Here is a 19,698-nt window from a genome sequence, read left to right as displayed (position 1 = left end):
TAGTATACCCTCATCAAAAAAGTGCTGTGCTCTATCAGCAAAACAGAATTGAATTAGGCCAAAGGAACATGAGATGTGCAAAATTAGAGAAGCTACCCCAAATGTTCATATGCATTATTTGTGTCCAACCTGTGGCAGAGCATTCTGAGCTCATATTGGTTTGATCAGCCATAGTTGGACACACTGTAACTCGACTCTATCATCATAATGTCATTTTGATCCTCCTCAAGTACAAAGGACAACAACCAACTAGATATATATCTTACTAGAGATATATATTTGTATGAAATACAATATGAAATTACTTTCATATATTATAAGTCATGGAGCCACTCCCCAATTGATGGGCATCTACTCATTTTCCAGTTCTTTGCTAAAACAAAAAGAACTGCTACAAACATTCTTGCAGATGTAGATCTCTTTTCCTCCTTTATGATTTCCTTGGGATACAGACCCAGTAGTAGCATTCTAGGATCAAAGGGTATGTACACTTTTATAGCTCTTTTAACATACTTCCAAATTGTTCTCCAGAATGGTTGGATCATGTCACAACTCCACCAGCCATTTTCCACCATCAGTTTTCCCACATCCCCTCCAACATTTATCATTATCTTTTCCTGTCATCTTAGCCAATCTGAGAAATATGAGCAGAGTTATTTTAATTTGCATTTCTCTAATCAATAGTAATTTAGAGCCTTTTTTCATATGACTATAGATAGCTTTAGTTTCTTCATCTGAAAAATTGTTTGTTCATAGCCTTCTACTATTTCTCAGTTGGGGAATGATTTGCATTCTTATAAATTTGATACAGTTCTTTATATATTTTAGAAATGAGGCCTTTATCAGAAACACTGACTGTAAAATTTTTCTCTCAGCTTTGTGTTTCCCTTTTAATCTTTGTGTGTGTGTGTGTGTGTGTGTGTGTGTGTGCAAACCCTTTTTAATTTAATGTAATCAAGATTTTTCATATTGCATTTCATAATGTTCTCCAGTTCTTCTTTGGTGATGAATTCTTTCCTTCTCCAAAGATGTGATAGGTAAACTATCTTTGCTCTCCTAATGTGCTTATGCTATTTCTCTCACACTTCTTGAATGATCTTCTCTGCCCTTTAACCATACATCCAAGGATGATGGCTCTACTTTTCAGGCTCTCTCTCTAGCAGTTCTTGTCCCACCTTATCAGCTACCACAAGTGGGGAATGATTCTTTAGTCAACTTAAAGACTGTAATATGAGCCTTCTCTAAGTATTTCTGAATGAAGAGAACTATCTCCAATTGGAAACTCTCTCAACCAGTCATTCTCTTTATCCAATGTTTATGATACTATCCATTGTTTGTTAGAGTTGTTTCTTATGAGTTTTGGTCAATTCACCATTAAATGATGATCAGCACTAGATGCTGCATTGACCAGCTTCAGGGATCACAATCCTGAGATTCAGAACTGACCGGACACTGTTTTGACCAGCCTCTAGTGCCTCAACACCCCTCCAATTTGGGACTATGTAGGATGGACTTTCCTCTAGACCCACTCCTAGCAAGAAGTAACTTTAGAGGATGAGATCCTTACCTCAAAGGATTTGGGGCTACATTTATTTGGGGGAGGAACTGATTGATGCAGTGAATAGTCACCAGCAAAATATTATCCAGTATCTGAATAGGTCCCAGTAAGGAGACACAGATTCTAGAATTATTTTGTACTGAAATTATCACGTACTGACAGAGCTAGCCAGTGTTGATCTCCACTATTGTGCCCTGGTAACATTTTATATGTTTATGCTGTCACCAACTGTTCCTTCTTCCCCACAGGCCTCTTCCAGCTTCTGGGCGCTTACTTATTATTTCTGGATTTTGCCTCTAAAGAATTTCATTGATCTCCAAGAACCCCTCCAGGTCAAGGATGACCTTCATCCACTTTTCAAGATTTCTTTAACAATTGAAAGAAATGGGAATGACATGAAAGTTGGAATTCTAAATCAGCTCATTCAGCCTCCATTGTCAATAACTCTAATCCATCCATCCTGTTACATGTATAACAATCCATCGTTACATAGAGATAGGTCAGTTTCTGAGATTGTCTTAATTAGCACATCTTCAGACAGGTCGGACTTAGTCAGTCAGGCAGACTCCATTTGAATCCTCTTTAGTTCCTCCCTGGCCTCTCCCTAATTCCTCCCCAACTCCTGGAACACTTCTCCCCTTACTCCCCAGACTCTGACCTTGCTCCTCCTCCTTCCCTGAGATTTTAAAGGTTTCTGAATCCAGGAAGAATGCTATCCAATCAACTCTGATTCTGCCTTGTTTAGTCATGTTTGGTTGAAGTTGTGAGCTATTTCATGAAAAAACTGGAAAGTCTTTGTCATGTAATAAATATCTCACATGATTTCTTCGTGTTTCTTGAGCCACGATTCTATTACAATAATAAAATTATGCTCTCCCAATCTATTTCAATCCACTTCATTGATAACCTGTGAGTGAAGAGAGAAGTGGTCTATAATCACTGGGCAGACTAAGGAAAGTCTTCCTTCTCCCCCAGCTCCCTTAACTCTTGAATTTAAATCAAGTGACCATGACTAGGAAAAGAGCCTGGAGGTGACAGTGAGCAATGTTGTGGGGTAGAAAAACATAGATCTGTTTCTAGAGGAAGGAGGCTGGCTAGAGTTGGGGGAATGGCCTGGGGCTGGGGAGGGGAAGGGTCCCTTGGATTCAGCCATGGTCCCACAATCCATCTGCCCTTTTCTGGCTATATCCTTCCTCTGGGTGGGTGTTTTTTGGGGGAGCTTAGTGAAAAGAAATAGATGATGGTGAGGAGGTAGAGTCTTTAGGGAACAGCTCGTATACTAAGAAGCTAGCTCATGGACTCCAGATAAGTGGACGCAATGATGAAGAAACCAAAAGCTGATAGTTCTGTCCCTTGTTCTGACAGAATTATCAACTTGTGGTTTCTTCATAATATGATATATGATACAGATGAAAGAAACTTGGAACTCAGGGGATGGTGGAAAGGTAGGACTCAAGAAGATTAAGATGTGGAAATCTGGTTTTTGAGTACACACCTAGTGGGGGAAGAGATGAAATTCTGGGCTTGGAAGTTTTCCCTTGGAATCTCCAAGAAGTCTCTTTCTTGCACCAACTTTCCATATATATATACTTCAGATATGTGCCTTTAGCTCTGTTTCACAAGGGATTCTATGCCAGTATCAAGGTCAGGCATTCCTAGCATCTTTTCATTTTTAATTTCTAAATTTCAAAAATTATATTTTATAATTTCTCCTTCTTAAGGAAGGCCTCCCTAGAATGAGTCACTATGGGGGTATGTTCTCCTTCCATTCCACTTTTCCACTTTCTGGTTGACATGTGAATCCACTTTCCTTTGCAGGAACTCTTAGCCTTAGGTTTTCCATTTTCACTCAGTTCTTGCTTTGACTAAGTGTTGGGATTGGTCAGTCAGAGTCCTAAAACTAGGCTAAAACTAGGAAATTTGGTACCAAGGACAAACTCCACAGGGCAATCTCAAAATCAATTTCAAAACCAACATAGACTTCAGAACCGGCCCTGGACTGCAAACCTCAAAAAAATCTTTTGCCTGCAATAGTCCCTGCTTTCCTGTCAGTGAGTGAACCTATGAGAGTCATAATATCATTATCCCATGATAGTTATAATATCATTATAATATATTGATTGACCTTTTCTGTGTACCTTCTGGGTAATCCCATGCACAGTTCCATTAAGGTTTTAGGATCTCTCCATGGTAGCAAACTCTTCCTATAACCTCAGAATTGACCTATCTTCTGATGTAATCAGCTCTATTTATTCTATTAAAATCCTTGTCTTTCTTTTCTAGGGTGCTGACTTCTTCAGGAAGCTTGGCCCACCCACTGAGTGTGTAAATGTCATTAAATGCCTTTGTTTGAGTTGGAGGATAAGCCTGAATTCTTTCAGAAACAACATCATGACCCATATCTGATAGCTTAACACTTTAGGCTTGACATCCGGACTTCCTCATTCCACATGAAATCCAGGGGACAAAAGATTATTCAGTCCAATCCCCAAGCACAATTCCAAAAGACCTTCCATTCTCCATGCTTCAGCTGATACCTTTTACTGCTGCCCCCTCCCCAAAAGTCTCTGTTCTCTCTCATTTCCCCACCCAGCTGTAATGAATAAGTGTTGGAATGGGATCTTAGAAGCCATCTAGTCTGCTCTCTTCTCCTACTTTGATGGTTTGAGACTTTTTTGGAAGGGGGTTATTATTGATCTAAGAAAAGAAAGGTCTGGTCAGGGGTCCTCAAACTGTGGCCCGTGGGCCAGGTGTAGCAGCTGAGGACGTTTATGCCCCTCAGCCAGGGCTATGAAGTTTCTTTATTTAAAGGCCCACAAAACAAATTGTTTATTTTTACTATAGTCTGGCCCTTCAACAGTCTGAGGGACAATGAACTGGCCCCCTATATAAATACTTTGAGGACCCCCGGCTCTAGATGGACCACTATGGGGATGAGAGATCTGGCATGGATTCAAAGTAGTGCACTCACACTATAGATTCTAATCCCTCTCCTTACCCGGTTCTTTTCAGGTAAGGGGAAGAGAAGGATGGGATAGTGGGCTCCTCTGCAGAGGGACCCTTATCATTGTCTCTCTCAGTCTCTAGGTTTCTAAGGAGGGAGTGGCAGCATCTTTCTCAATGTTGCTGTAGTCAGGTGATCTTGTTAGATGAGGAGGGTGGGACCTCCTCCTTTCTTGACCACCCCTTCTTTTGCTCTCCTCCTCTCCTAATCTCCTTCTCCTTTCCCCTCCCTCCTTCTTTCCAGGTCATCATATAAGCAAGCCCCAGGAGGCAAGAACCCAGGAAAGAGTCAGCTGGTGTATACCATCTCCTTTCTTGTCTTAACTGTCTCTTGCTGCCATCCTCCCAAACTTCTACAGTGAGTATTTCAACAAGATATAAGAAAAGGAGAATTTGGGGGGTAGCGAAGGAGACTACCATTTCCAAGGTAGTGAGGAAAACTGAGAAAAACCAAGAGTGGGATGGTAGGAGTTTTAAAGAGGGCACTAGACTAGGAGAGTGATGGGAGTAACTGAGGCTGAGGAAGGAACTGGGATTGAGACTCCCCCATTAGCCACACAGAGGCAACAGTAGGGGAGTCTTTAATAGAGAATAGGATATTCTGGGTATGGAGGATCTAGATGGTCCTTTGAGAGCCCCTGAATCTAAGAGTCTTAACTTGTGAGGAGGGAATATGTCACAGAGCTTATTAAATACTCATAGATGTTGGAACATCCTCATTATCCATCTAAGTTAGAAGTTGGGTAGCAGTTGGTAACATTCCAGCTTAGAGTTCTAAAAGCTTCAGTTTCTCTGTCTCTTTGACTCTCTCTCTTCCACTTTTTCTCTCTCTTGTTCTCTGTCTTCCCCCCTCTCTCTTTTTTTGCTTTTCTCTCTCTCTCCTTCTCTGTCTCTCTCCCTTTTCATTCCCTTCTGTAAAGAACCATGCCTAGGTGAAGGGGCAGGTCAATTCTCTGAGAGCCTCCATAGCTGTGGATCATAAACTTGAAGGCATTGCAAAGCAACCTTCTAAGATGTTCCTTGTAGATTGGGAATGAAATAAATTGGAGGGAAGAGGGAAGAGGAAAGAAGGTCAGACAACACAATTGCCTCTCAGTCGGAAGGTCAGAGAACCCAACTGCCTCTTAGTCTCCTTGTATCATCATCATCATCATCCTCTTACATGAAGAAGATCCATTCTACCGGTCTGAGTTAGACCTCCAGCAACTGTTGGCAAGTGGCTCCTGTATCACATAAGAAATAAAGATGCAGCAGCCCTTGAGAGCTGTTCATGAGTAGGATCCTCCCAGAGTTCTTTCTGTAACCAGCAGGGAAGGAAAGGGAGAAGAGATCTGGTAAGACCTTTTTAGTCGGGATAATTAAATGGGCCAGCACATCAAAGGGCTGAGCCAGGAGACCAATGAGAGACATAAATGCTTGTTTTGACTATAGTCAACTTCTCCATTTGAAAGTTTGCCTCTATGATATCTCACAAACTTCAACACCTGCTATAGTGCTGTTTGCATTCCCTAACATTTGAAGGAGTTGCAAAGCAGCCTTTGCAGATGTTCCTTGTGGACTGGGAATGAAATAAATTGGAGGCAAGAGGGAAGAGCAGAGAGGTCAGAGAATGCTACAGTCTCTCAGTCTCTTTGTATCATCATCATCATCATCATCATCATCATCATCATCCTCTCACATGAAGAGATCCATTCTACAGATCTGAGTTAGACCTCCAGCAGCCACTGGCAGGTGGCTCCCGTATCACAACACCTCCTTCTCCCTGAATTCTTCCTGTTTCTCTCCTTTAATTTTTCTCTGTTCTCTTGTTCTGTTAATTTCTTCCTTTATCCTGACATCTCTTTCCCCCTCTCCCTTCTCCTCATCTCTCCTTTTCTCTTTTCTCTATATTTCTTTTTTGCTTTTTTTTCTCAGGCCTTCTCTTCTGACCCTTTCTTCTCGTTTCTTGTTCTTCAGATGGCTGCCCTTCAACGCTGGTTCTCTTTTCTGGTCCTTTCCTGCTGTGTGGCTTTATTGCTGCCACCGAATGTTCAGGCTATGCAGGAGCCAGTTTATCCTGGAGACAATGCTACCCCAGAGCAGTTTGCACAGTATGTGAAAGACATGAGATTATATTTGACCATAATAACCCGTCCAAGGTAAGTGAGAATCCCTATGTTGGGTGGGGGCAAGGCTAGGGTCTACAGGTCTATAAAATAGCAATGTGAGATAGTGAAGAGAATAAGTAGGGGGTTTTAATTGGGACATTGTAAAGGTATGTGTTGAGTTCCTTGCAATCCTGGGCATGAATGTATAGCATACTTATGCATATATGTGAGCTAATGCAGGAGTGTGAGTTAGGTGTGAGTCTGGACTACTTATCAGTGAGTTCTTCATGTCAATGTGACCAGAAGTATCCATATATAGTGGGGGGAGAAATCCAGAAATTTCCACCAGCTCTGATCCTGGGGACTAACCATACCACTAATCACACCTTTCTCTCCCAGACATTCAATTCAAATCCTAGCCTCTCCTAGGTAGGGCTTCTGAATGTCATTCTCAGCTAGAGAGGAGAGGGTGTGTCCGAAGACTGTATGTGAGTTTTTGAGACACTACTTTGTATGTGAGTTTGGTCTTGTTCAACTATTGGGGAGTATGGAGGGCTCTGCCTCCAGATGTATTTTTCCATAGGTATGGGAAGAGAGCAGAGGACGAGAGATTCTATGAAGATGGGGTAGATTTCTTGGAGTAGGTGGTTCTGCTGCAGCAATCCAGGTACAAAGTATCTCCAAATCTCTGAATTTTCCTACATTGAGGGAGGAGAGTATAGTGAAGAACTTTATGTGCAAGTGTGTGTGTATGCCCTCCACAACTCGGGAAGAAGAGGGAATGGAAAAAGGAGGAAAATAGTGGTAGATGGGTAACAGTGCCTTCAATGATAGGATCACTTTCCCATGGGGAAAAATATGGGTAGAGTCCCTGGGAATGGGAGGAAAGTGTCATAATAATTGGAAGAACCTCTATCTCTGATTTGTCACCCTGCTATCCCTTCTCTTGTTTTATAGGACATCCCATCAGCTAAGTTTTCACTGCTTCTGCTTCAATTATCCTTTCCCTGTTTCCAGAGGCCAGCAGAGAGTCCTGGCTCTAACTCTGTAACTCTTGCAAAAAGTGAATTAAAAAATATTAAAAATAATCCAGGACTACATGATTTATTATCAACAATTATAGAGAAATTAATTCTGATTTTAAACAAACTGTTTAAAATGCTAGCAAATTACCAATTTTCTTCCATGATACAAATATGGTCTTGATACATAAAATGGGTGTGTCAAAGTAAAAAAAGAAAACAAACCCAGATGCAAACATTTTAAATGCTATATTAACAAATATATCACAAGTATCATACAATATGACAAGTTGGATATATGCCAGTAACATAGAGTTCATTTAGTATTAGGAAAACTATAAACTTAATGATATTAGCACTGGGGCAACTAGGTGGCACTGGAGTCAGAAGCCCTGGAGTCAGGAGGACCTGAGTTCAAATCTGGCTTCAGACACCCCAATTGTCTCAGGGGGAAAAAAGAACAGTGATATTAACAACAACAACACATGTTTTTGTCAATAGATACAGAAAAAAACTTGAAAAATATATCTGCTAAAAGCACTAAAAATTAGGGACAAATAATCCGTCTTTAAAATAATAAGTAAGATCTACTTAAAACCAAGAGCTACCATAATATTCAATGGAGATAAACTAGAATTTTTTTCTAATAAAATGAGGAGTGAAACCAAGATGAGCATTTACCCCTTCTATTTGACATTATAGTAATTCTGGGAATAAGACAAGAAAAAATGGGGGAATAACCATAAGGGTAAAAAAGAAGCATAATAATCACCTTTTGCAGATGATATGATGGTTTATATAAAGAACTCTAAAAGTCCAGCTAAAGTTTTATTGAAATAGTTAAAACCAGCAAATTTACAAGATACAAAATAAATTTATAGAAATTCTGGGAATTTCTATATAATAATAGTAAAAGTTGACAAGAGATAAAGAAATTCCATTTAAACTCACTATAGAATATGTAAAATGCTTTAGAGTATATCTTCCAAGATACACATATCTCTCTTTCTCTCTATATATATGTACACACACACACACACACACACACACACACACACACACACAAATTCAACTACAGACCATTGATAAGAGAAATAAAGGTGGACTTAAGTAATTTGAAAATATTAACTACTTAGAAATAAAAAATTAAACATAATATTTTCTAAACTAATTTACTTATGTAGTGTCATTCCAATCAAAGGATTACTTCATATAACAAGAAAAAATAACAAAATTCATAGGAACACACACACATGCACAAAAGATCAAGATTTTCAAGAAAAAATAATAAAAATAAAATGGAAAAGGGGACCTGTCAGTACCAGATTTCTAGCTCTATGACAAAGCTGCCATCCTCAAAAACAAATTTATACTGGTTAAAAAAAATAGAGAAAAAATTCTTCAAATGATAAATGGTCATAGGATATGAACAATTTTCAGATGAAGAAATTGAAACTATTTCTAGTCATATGAAAAGTTGTTTCAAATCATGATTTATCAGAGAAATGCAAATTAAGACAACTCTGAGATACCACAACACACCTCTCAGATTGGCTAAAATGACAGGAAAAGATAATGATAAATTCTGGAGGGAATGTGGGAAAACTGGGACACTGATACATTGTTGGTGAAGTTATGAATGGATCTAACCATTTTGGAGAGCAATTTGGAACTATACTCAAAAAGCTATCAAGATTTCTGGCCAAGATGGCGGAGAGGACACACACATCTACTTAATCTTCCTCTTTGCTCTCAGAATTTATTTCATGACAAGGCCTCAGAATAAGTGCTTGACTGACCCCCCGACCCCCTTCCCCCACACAAATAATTACCAACAGAAGATATCCCTGAAATTCAGCAGAAAAGATCTGTTTTTGCTCACCAGTGGGGATGGTCAGATTGAGTGCAGAGTGAAGGCAGGCAGGCAGCGGCAGCACAGCAGACAATAAGAGTATGGAGCTAACTGAGGGGAGTGGGATGTGATCTCAGCCATCTCTACTGGGAGAATTTTACCAGTACAGATACTTTGCCATGGCAGCAAGCCAGTAGACCAGCAGAGGAGCTGTAAACACAGGAGGTAAAGACTAAAAACCCAAAAAGCTAAGATCTCTCGGGACCTGGCAACACCGACCCGAAGGGTCTCAGCATGCTCTCAGAGTCTCAGAGTGCAGGTACAATGCAGCCATTGCTGGCCTGCTAATGCCTCACTACTCTCCCCTCTCCTCTTCCTTCCCCCCTCTCCCCCTGCCCTGCAGTCTGTAGCAGAAGTTTGGTAATACCATCCAGCCCCCTCTTCTCCCCCCAAAAGCAGACTGCATTTGGTTTGTGTTGTTGTTGTTGTTGTTGTTGTTGTTTTTTGCTACTCTGTTTTCTTTGATTCTTCTTTAACAAAATGAGCAAAAAATTTAAACAGACTCTAACTATTGATAGCTTCTATATGGCTAGAGAGCAGACTTTAAACCCTGAGGAGCTAAAAACAGATTGTCTCCAGATGAATCCTAAAAGGGGATATGATCTGGTCCTCAAAACACAAGACTCTCAGAGAACAAATTTAAAAGGCTCTCACAAGAGAGCTAGAAGAAAAATGGGAAAAGGAAAGGGAAGCTTGGCAAGAGAGCCTGCATAAATCATCCCATTCATTTAAAGATAGAGTGGATAAAGAAATCAAATCCTTGAAAAACAGAATTAGTGAATTGGAAAAAGAAAATGGCTCTCTATAAAAAATGGTGAAATGGAAAAAATTCCATAGAACAAAACAACTCACTTAAAAACTCAATTGGACAATAAGAAAAATATATTTAAAAAGTGAGTGAAGGAAATAATTCATTGAAAATCAGAATTGAACAAATAGAATTAAATGACTCAAGGAGACACCAAGAATCAGTTAAGCAAAACTTTAAAAAATGAATCAATGGGGAAAAATGTCAAATACCTTCTTGAGAGAACAACAGACCAGGAAAATAGATCTATGATAGACAATCTGAGAATTATTGGACTCTCTGGAAAATATGATGAAAAAAAGAGCCTGGACACTATTTTCCAGGAAATTATCAAGGAGAATTGCCCAGAAGTTAAAGAAATAGAGGGTAAAATAGGCATTGAAAGAATTCATCGATCACCTACTGAAAGGGACCCTAAAATCAAAACTCCAAGAAATATAGTGGCTAAATTCCAGAACTATCAAACCAAGGAAAAATATTACAAGCTGCGAGAAAAAATTAATTCAGAATAAGAATTACCCAGGATCTGAGCAGCATCCACATTAAAGGATCAAAGGGCCTGGAATCTGATATTCTGAAAAGCTAAGAAACTTGGTATGCAGCCAAAAATAACCTACCCAGCCAAAATGAGCATTTCTTCCAGGGAAGAAGATGGACATTCAATGAAATAAGTGAATTTCATCAATTTCTAATGAAAAAACCAGAACTAAACAAAAAGTTTGATTTCCAAATAATAAAACTCAAGAGAAACCTAAAAGGGTAAAAAGAAATCTTGGTAACTATATTTCTGCTATAAAGGTATATAAAGAACACATGTATAATTTGTTCTAGAAAGTAGAGGTGGAAAGGAAATTGTACCAGAAAAAGGGTAAAGTGGGGGTACTACATCTCATGAAGAGACAAAGGAAATCTATTCTGTCTGAGAGAAATAATGAAAGGGGATGAACATACTGTGTATCATATTCTCTTCAGAATTGGCTTAAAGAGAAAAATATTAGACATATTCGATTTATGGTAAAACTTCTTCGACCTCATAGAAAAGTAGGAAGGGGGAAAGTGAAAAGGGAAGGAGGAAACTAAGTGGAAAGGAATACAGAAATTGTGAGGAAAAGGGGTAAGATAGGGGGAGGAATTTTAAGGTGGGGGGAGGGATACTAAAAAGGGAGGGCTGTGAGAAGCAAGTGGTGCTCACAAGTTTAATACTGGGAAGGGGGATAAGGGGGAAGAAAAGGAGAAAAGCATAAGCAGGGGTTAACAAGATGGCAAGTAATACAGAACTGGTCATTTTAACCATAAATGTGAATGTGGTAAACTCTCCAGAAAGAAGTTAGCAGAATGGATTAAAAACAAGAATCCTACAATTGGTTGTTTATAGGAAATACACCTGAAGCAGGGCGATACATACAGAGTAAAGGTAAAAGGTTGGAACAGAATCTACTATGCTTCAGGTGAAGTCAGAAAAGCAGGGATAGCCATCCTTATCTCAGATCAAGCAAAAGCAAAAATTGATCTAATTAAAAGAGATAAGGAAGGGCACTATGTCTTGCTAAAGGGTAGCATAGATAATGAAGCAATATCAATATTAGATATATATGCATCAAGTGGTGTAGCATCTAAATTCTTAAAAGAGAAATTAAGAGAGCTGCAAGAAGAAATAGACAGCAAAACTATAATAGTGGGAGATCTCAACCTTGCACTCTCAGAAGTAGATAAATCAAAGCACAAAATAAATAAGAAAGAAGTCAAAGAACTAAATAGAATACTAGAAAAGTTGGATATGATAGATCTTTGGAGAAAACTAAATGGAGGCAGGAGAGATTACACTTTCTTCTCAGCAGTTCATGGAACCTATACAAAAATTGACCATATATTAGGACATAAAAACTTCAAACGCAAATGCAGTAAGGCAGAAATAGTAAATGGATCCTTTTCAGATCACGATGCAATGAAAATTACATTGAATAAAAAACCAGGGGAAAATAGACCAAAAAAAATTGGAAACTAAATAATCTCATGCTAAAGAAGGATTGGGTGAAACAGCAAATCATAGACATAATTAATAACTTCACCCAAGAAAATGACAATAATGAGGCATCATACCAAAATGTGTGGGATGCAGCCAATGTGGTAATAAAGGAAAATGTTATATCTCTAGAGGCCTACTTGCATAAAATAGAGAAAGAGAAGGTCAATGAATTGGGTTTGCAACTAAAAATGCTAGAAAAGGAACAAATTTAAACCCCCCAGTCAAACACTAAACTTGAAATTCTAAAAATAAAAGGAGAGATTAATAAAATTGAAAGTAAAAAAAAAAACTATTGAATTAATTAATAAAACTAAGAGTTGATTCTATGAAAAAAACAAACAGAATAGACAAACCCTTAGTAAATCTGATTTTAAAAAGGAAAGAGGAAAACCAAATTGTTAGTCTTAAAAATGAAAAGGGAGAGCTTGCCACTAATGAAGAGGAAATTAGAACAATTATTAGGAGTTGCATTGCCCAACTTTAGGCCAATAAATTCGATAACTTTTTTTTTCCTTTTTTTATTATACTTTTTTATTTACAAGATATAGTCATGGGTAATTTTTCAGAATTCACAATTGCAAAACCTTTTGTTCCAATTTTCCCCCTCCTTTCCCTCTCCCCTCACCCAAATGGCAGGTTGATCAATACATGTTAAATATGTTAAAGTATAAATTAAATACAACATATGTATACATGTCCGTACAGTTATTTTGCTGTGCAAAAAGAATCAGACTTTGAAATAGTGTACAATTATCCTGTGAGGGAAATAAAAAATGCAGGTGGACAAAAATAGAGGGATTGGGAATTCTATGTAGTGATTCATAGTCCTCTCCCAGAGTTCTTTTCGTTAGGTGTAGCTGGTTCAATTCATTACTACTCTATTGGAGTTCATCATTGTTCATCTCATTGTTGAAGAGGGCCACATCCCTCAAATAATCACATAACTTAAAAGAAATGAAAGAATACCTCCAAAAATATAATTTGCCCAGATTAACAGAGGAAGAAGTAAATTGGTTAAACAGTCCCATCTTAGAAAAAGAAATAGAACAAGCTATTAATCAACTTCCTAAGAAAAAATCCCCAGGACCAGATGGATTTACATGTTGAATTCTACCAAACATTTAAAGAACAATTAACTCCAATGCTATATAAATTATTTGAAAAAATAGTGATTGAAGAAGTCCTACCAAATTCCTTTTATGACACAGACATGGTATTGATACCTAAACCAGGTAGGTTGAAAACAGAGAAAGAAAATTATAGACCAATCTCCCTAATGAATATTGATGCTAAAATCTTAAATAAAACATTAGCAAAAAGATTACAGAAAATCATACCCAGAATAATACACTATGACCAAGTAGGATTTATACTGGGAATGCAGGGCTGGTTCAATATTAGAAAAACTATTAGCATAATTGACTATATCAATAAGCAAAATAACAAAAACCATATGATCATCTCAAGAGATGCAGAAAAAGTATTTGATAAAATCCAACATCCATTTCTAATAAGAACACTTGAGAGTATAGGAATAAATGGACTTTTCTTTAAAATAGTCAGGAGCATATATTTTATTTAATTTTTTAAAATGACTTTTTATTGATAGAACGCATAGCTGGGTAATTTTTTACAGCATTATCCCTTGCAATCACTTCTGTTCCGATTTTTCCCCTCCCTCCCTCCAACCCTTCCCCCAGATGGCAAGCAGTCCTTTACATGTTGAATGGGTTACAGTATATCCTAGATACAATATATGTGTGCAGAACCGAACAGTTTTCTTGTTGCACAGGGAGAATTGGATTCAGAAGGTATAAATAACCCGGGAAGAAAAACAAAAATGCAAGCAGTTAATATTCATTTCCCAGTGTTCTTTCTCTGGGTATAGCTGCTTCTGTCCATCTTTGATCAATTAAAGAGGAGCATATATTTTAAATCGCCAGTAAGCATCATATGTAATGGGGATTAACTAGAACCTTTCCCAGTAAGATCAGGAGTGAAACAAGGTTGCCCACTATCACCATTATTATTCAATATTGTATTAGAAATGCTAGCCTCAGCAAGAAGAGTTAAGAAAGAGAATTAGAGTAGGTAATGAGGGAACCAAATTATCACTCTTTGCAGATGATATGATAGTATACTTAGAGAATCCTAGAGATTCTACTAAAAAGCTATTAGAAATAATTCACAACTTTAGCAAAGTTGCAAGATACAAAATACATCCACATAAATCCTCAGCATTTTTATACATCACCACAAAATCCAACAGTAAGAGATACAAAGAGAAATTCCATTCAAAATAACTGTCGATAGCATAACATATTTGGGAATCTCTCTACCAAAGGAAAATCAGGAATTATATGAGCAAAATTACAAAACACTTTCCACACAAATAAAGTCAGATTTAAATAATTGGAAAAATATTAAGTGCTTTTGGATAGGCCAAGTGAATATAATAAAGATGATAATCTCCCTAAACTAGTCAATTTATTTAGTGTTATACCAATCAGATTCCCAAGAAACTATTTTAATGACCTAGAAAAAATAACAACAAAACTCATATGGAAGAATATAGTCGAGAATTTCAAAGGAATTAATGAAAATTCTGATCTAAAACTATATTATAAAGCAGCAGTCACCAAAACCATTTGGTATTGGCTAAGAAATAGATTAATTGATCAGTGGAATAGGTTAGGTTCACAGGACAAAAGAGTCAATAACTACAGCAATCTGTTTGATAAACCCAAAGATCCCAACTTTTGGGATAAGAATTCATTATTTGACAAAAAAACTGCTGGGAAAACTGGAAATTAGTATGACAAAAATTAGGCATGGACCCACACTTAACACCATATACCAAGATAAGATCAAAATGGGTCCATGATTTAGGCATAAAGAATGAGATCATAAACAAATCAGAGGAACATAGGATAGTTCAGCTCTCAGACTTGTGGAGGAGGAAGGAATTTGTGACCAAAGCAGAACTAGAGATCATTATTGATCACAAAATGGAAAATTTTAATTACATCAAATTAAAAAGCCTTTGTACAAACACAATTAATGCAGACAAGATTAGAAGGGAAACAACAAACTTGGAAAACATTTTTACAGTTAAAGGTTCTGATAAAGGCCTCATTTCCAAAATATATAGAGAATTGACTCCAATTTATAAGAAATCAAGCCATTCTCCAATTGATAAATGGTCAAAGGATATGAACAGACAATTCTCAGATGAAGAAATTGAAACTATTTCTAGCCATATGAAAAGATGCTCCAAGTCATTATTAATCAGAGAAATGCAAATTAAGACAACTCTGAGATACCACTACACACCTGTCAGATTGGCTAAGATGACAGGAAAAAATAATGTTGAATGTTGGAGGGGTGGCAGGGAAAACTGGGACATTGATGCATTGTTGGTGGAACTGTGAATGAATCCAACCATTCTGGAGAGCAATCTGGAATTATGCCCCAAAAGTTACCAAATTGTGCATACCCTTTGATCCGGCAGTGTTTCTATTGGGCTTATATCCCAAAGAGATACTAAAGAAGGGAAAGGGACCTGTATGTGCTAAAATGTTTGTGGCAGCCCTATTTGTAGTAGCTAGAAACTGGAAAATGAATGGATGCCCATCAATTGGAGAATGGCTGGGTAAATTGTGGTATATGAATGTTATGGAATATTATTGTTCTGTAAGAAATGACCAGCAGGATGAATACAGAGAGAACTGGCAAGACTTACATGAACTGATGCTAAGTGAAATGAGCAGAACTAGGAGATCATTATACACTTCGACAATGATATTGTATGAGGACATATTTTGATAGAAGTGGATTTCTTTGACAAAGAGACCTGAATTTCAATTGATAAATGACGGACAGAAGCAGCTACACCCAAAGAAAGAACACTGGGAAATGAATGTGAACTATCTGCATTTTTGTTTTTCTTCCTGGATTATTTATACCTTCTGAATCCAATTCTCCCTGTGCAACAAGAGAACTGTTTGGTTCTGCAAACATATATTGTATCTAGGATATACTGCAACATATCCAACATATATAGGACTGCTTTCCATCTAGGGGAGGGGGTGGAGGGAGGGAGGGGAAAAATCGGAACAGGAATGAGTGCAAGGGATAATGTTGTAAAAAAAATTACCCTGGCATGGATTCTGTCAATATAAAGTAATTATTAAATAAAAATTAAAAAAAAAGAAAAAAAATAATAACTGGAAAATTTAGGCAGCCATATTAAATTTAGACCAACATCTCTTAACTTAAATAGAAAGAAACTCCAAATAGCTATGTGATCTAGAAATAAAAAGTCACATCATAAATAAATTTTGGCAATGTGACAAAAAATATTACAAAGAGATCTATGGATAGGATAAAAGTTCATTACCAAATAAAGAAAAGAGAGGATCCTAGAAGATTAAAGTTGATCATTTTGATTGCATAAAATTTAAAAAGTGTTTGCATAAATGAATCCAATAAAGCTAAAATTAAAAGAAAAACTTAACTGGGAAAAATATTCACTGACAATTTTTCTGACAAAACTTTCATTTCTAAGATGTATAAGCAACTCATTCAAATTTATAAGAAGAGTCATAGGAGGGAGGAAATTTGGAACAAAAAGTTTTGCAGGGGTCAGTATTGGAAAAATTACCCATGCCTATGCTTTGTAAATAAAAAGTTTTAATTAAAAAAAAAAAAAGAATAAGAGCCATTCCCCAAGTGATAAGGAGTGTAAAAATATGAGTAGGCAGTTTTAGAGGGAAGGTCCCAATATCTTTGGTAAAAAGTAGATTTATGTAGGAAAAGAGGTTACAAACAAAATGAAGAGATATAATAGACACTATGATTGGCAAATATGAAATAGATTTGGGAGAGCTATAGTTTACCAAGGAAAAGTGTTTGGAAGAATTTATTAAAGGAATATACCATGAGGTGTACTCCATTGACTGGCAAGCTAAATCCATCAAAGGAATTAGCACTCTAAAAAAGTGAGTTAGGGGCAGCTAGGTAGCGCAGTGGATAGAGGACCAGCCCTGAAGTCAGGAGGACCTGAGTTCAAATCTGACCTCAGACACTTAAGACTTCCTAGCTGTGTGACCCTGGGCAAGTCACTTAACCCCAATTGCCTTAGCAAAAAAAAAAAAAAAAAAAAAAAAAAAAAAGTGAGTTATTTATAAGGAGAAAGACACCATGAGGCATGGGGGAGAAGTAAGGAGAAAAGCACCATGAGGCAGACTGCCATAGAGGGCTAACCCTAAAGGGACTCAGCAAAGATGGCATGGGCAATGGACAGATTTATAGGGAAAATTTAACCATGGGGCTTTGACGTAACTTGGATTTCTGACTGGACACAGCAATGTGGGACTACCCACGACCCCCACAGAGGGTGGGACTATAAGGTAGAACTAAGCCCCATGCAGGGAATAAGCTTATTAGTACTTCAGTCTTTCTCTGCCAACCCCACCTAGTTACCCAGGACCTCATCACCATCAAGTGTTCCTGGCACAGGAAAGTGTAGAGGCAGCACATACCAGGCAAGTGTGACCATTTCTGCTAACTTGGCCATTCTCTCTCCTCAAATCCTAATGGAGACAAACCAGGATGGAGATTCTAAGGGTTTGGGGAATAGCATAGCTTTCAGCCTGGTCCCCTAGCCATCATCCTGGGAGGCAGTCTCTGTAAAGATGAAGCTTGGCAATTAAAAAAAACACCCAAAGAAAATTCTTGCCACCAAGAGCCTCCCCATTATCAAATGATCCTACATCAGAAACTGTTACCATTTTATCAGTGAAAATTATATTAAATAAGAGGCGTTACTATCTATCTGACTTGCCTCTGAAGCTTAAAGAACATGAGCCTTTTTCATGAGTTGGAGTGAAAATCTTCTCCTTGTATTTTCTTCCCCATTAGAAGGTGAGCAGGGACTCTTTTACTTTCCTTTTTGCATTTCCAGGGCTTAATATATTGATTTACATACAGAAAATACTTAATAAATGCCTTATTTATTTATTCAACTGGGTATAGGGCAGATTCCCATGATTGTTTACTCTGCTGCATCCTGGTTTGTCTTCTGAGGGTTGGGAGAGACAGAGATGGAAACAGGGAGAGGAGGAGAGGGAAAATCCCATTCAGATATCACCAAAAAAAAAAAAAAAGTCCATGCCCAGGAATCTCATTAGATTGATGGACTCCTCAAATTCAAAAGACATTAAAATTGGTTCAAGTCCTTCATTCTCCAAAAGAGAAGCTGAGGCTCAGAAAGGTCTGGGCCGTACAACACTTTCATAACAGAGTTGGAATCCAAGCCTCTTCCTGTTATGGACTGACTGCCTTTATCACCTTCTCTTAAGTAAACCTTCAAGTGCTTTTTAAAATGTCAATTGTTATTACTCTCCCAACTCCCATATAGACTGTGAGTATTTATAAAGTGCTTTATAATTTTTTGTTCAATCATGTCTGACTGTTCAACACTCCCTTTAGGGTTTTCTTGGCAAAGATACAGGAGTGCTTTGCCATTTCCTTCTCCAGTTAATTTTACAGATCAGAAAACTGAGGTAAACAGGGTTAAGTGACTTGCCCAGGGTCACACAGCTAGGAAATGTCAGAGGTCAGATTTAAACTCAGAAAGATGATTATTCCTGACCTCAGACCTGATAATCTCTCCATTGCACCACCGAGTTGCCTTCACAATTTTCAAAGTGTTTGACAAATGTTTCATTTTATTTTTACAACAATACAACAAGGTAGGTGTTATTATTATTATTATAATGAGGAAACACAGTGAGAGAGTTTCAGTGATTTGCCCAAACTTACTCTGTTTGCCAGTGTCTGAGGTCATGCTTTTCTGAGGGCAAGTCAAGCTCTCTCCTATATGCTATGATAGAGTCTTTGGGGAGCAGCTCCTATACTAAGAAGCTAGCTCATCGACTCCAGATAAGTGGACGCAATGATGAAGAAACCAAAAGTTGATAGTTCTGTCCCTTGTTCTGATAGAACTATCAACTTTTGGCCTCTTCATCATATGATATATGATACAGATGATACAGATACATATGATACAGATGAAAGAAACTTGGAACTCAGGGGATGGTGGAAGGGTAGGACTCAAGAAGATTAAGATGTGGAAATCTGGTTTTTGAGTACACACCTAGTGCGGGAAGAGATGAAATTCTGGGCTTGGAAGTTTTCCATTGGAATCTCCAAGAAGTCTCTTTCTTGCACCAACTTTCCATATATATATACTTCAGATATGTGCCTTTAGCTCTGTTTC

The 19,698-nt window shown here is 37.7% G+C and overlaps 2 long non-coding RNA genes across 4 annotated transcripts in view; both read left to right on the top strand.

The window, feature by feature from the left end:
* Positions 1–19,698, top strand: part of LOC127560326 (uncharacterized) — a 94,578-nt gene that overhangs the window by 23,611 nt on the left and 51,269 nt on the right. The window lies entirely within an intron of this gene.
* The window catches only part of LOC127560324 (uncharacterized), a 41,677-nt gene that overhangs the window by 17,447 nt on the left and 4,532 nt on the right, over positions 1–19,698 (top strand). Inside the window, exon 1 of one of the 3 annotated variants that reach the window (XR_007953305.1) lies at positions 4,814–4,919. The exons of 1 other annotated variant lie outside the window; for it this stretch is intronic. This is a non-coding gene — a long non-coding RNA (uncharacterized LOC127560324). Of the gene's footprint in view, positions 1–4,813; positions 4,920–6,072; positions 6,700–19,698 lie in introns of those variants that run through there. One more of the 3 variants, XR_007953308.1, reaches the window with a different exon arrangement.

Source organism: Antechinus flavipes, chromosome 4, assembly GCF_016432865.1.
Source record: "Antechinus flavipes isolate AdamAnt ecotype Samford, QLD, Australia chromosome 4, AdamAnt_v2, whole genome shotgun sequence".
Classification (NCBI taxonomy): Eukaryota; Metazoa; Chordata; class Mammalia; order Dasyuromorphia; family Dasyuridae; genus Antechinus; species Antechinus flavipes.
The sequence above is the reverse complement of the archived record's forward strand: the minus strand, read 5'-3'. Positions and strand labels throughout refer to the sequence as shown.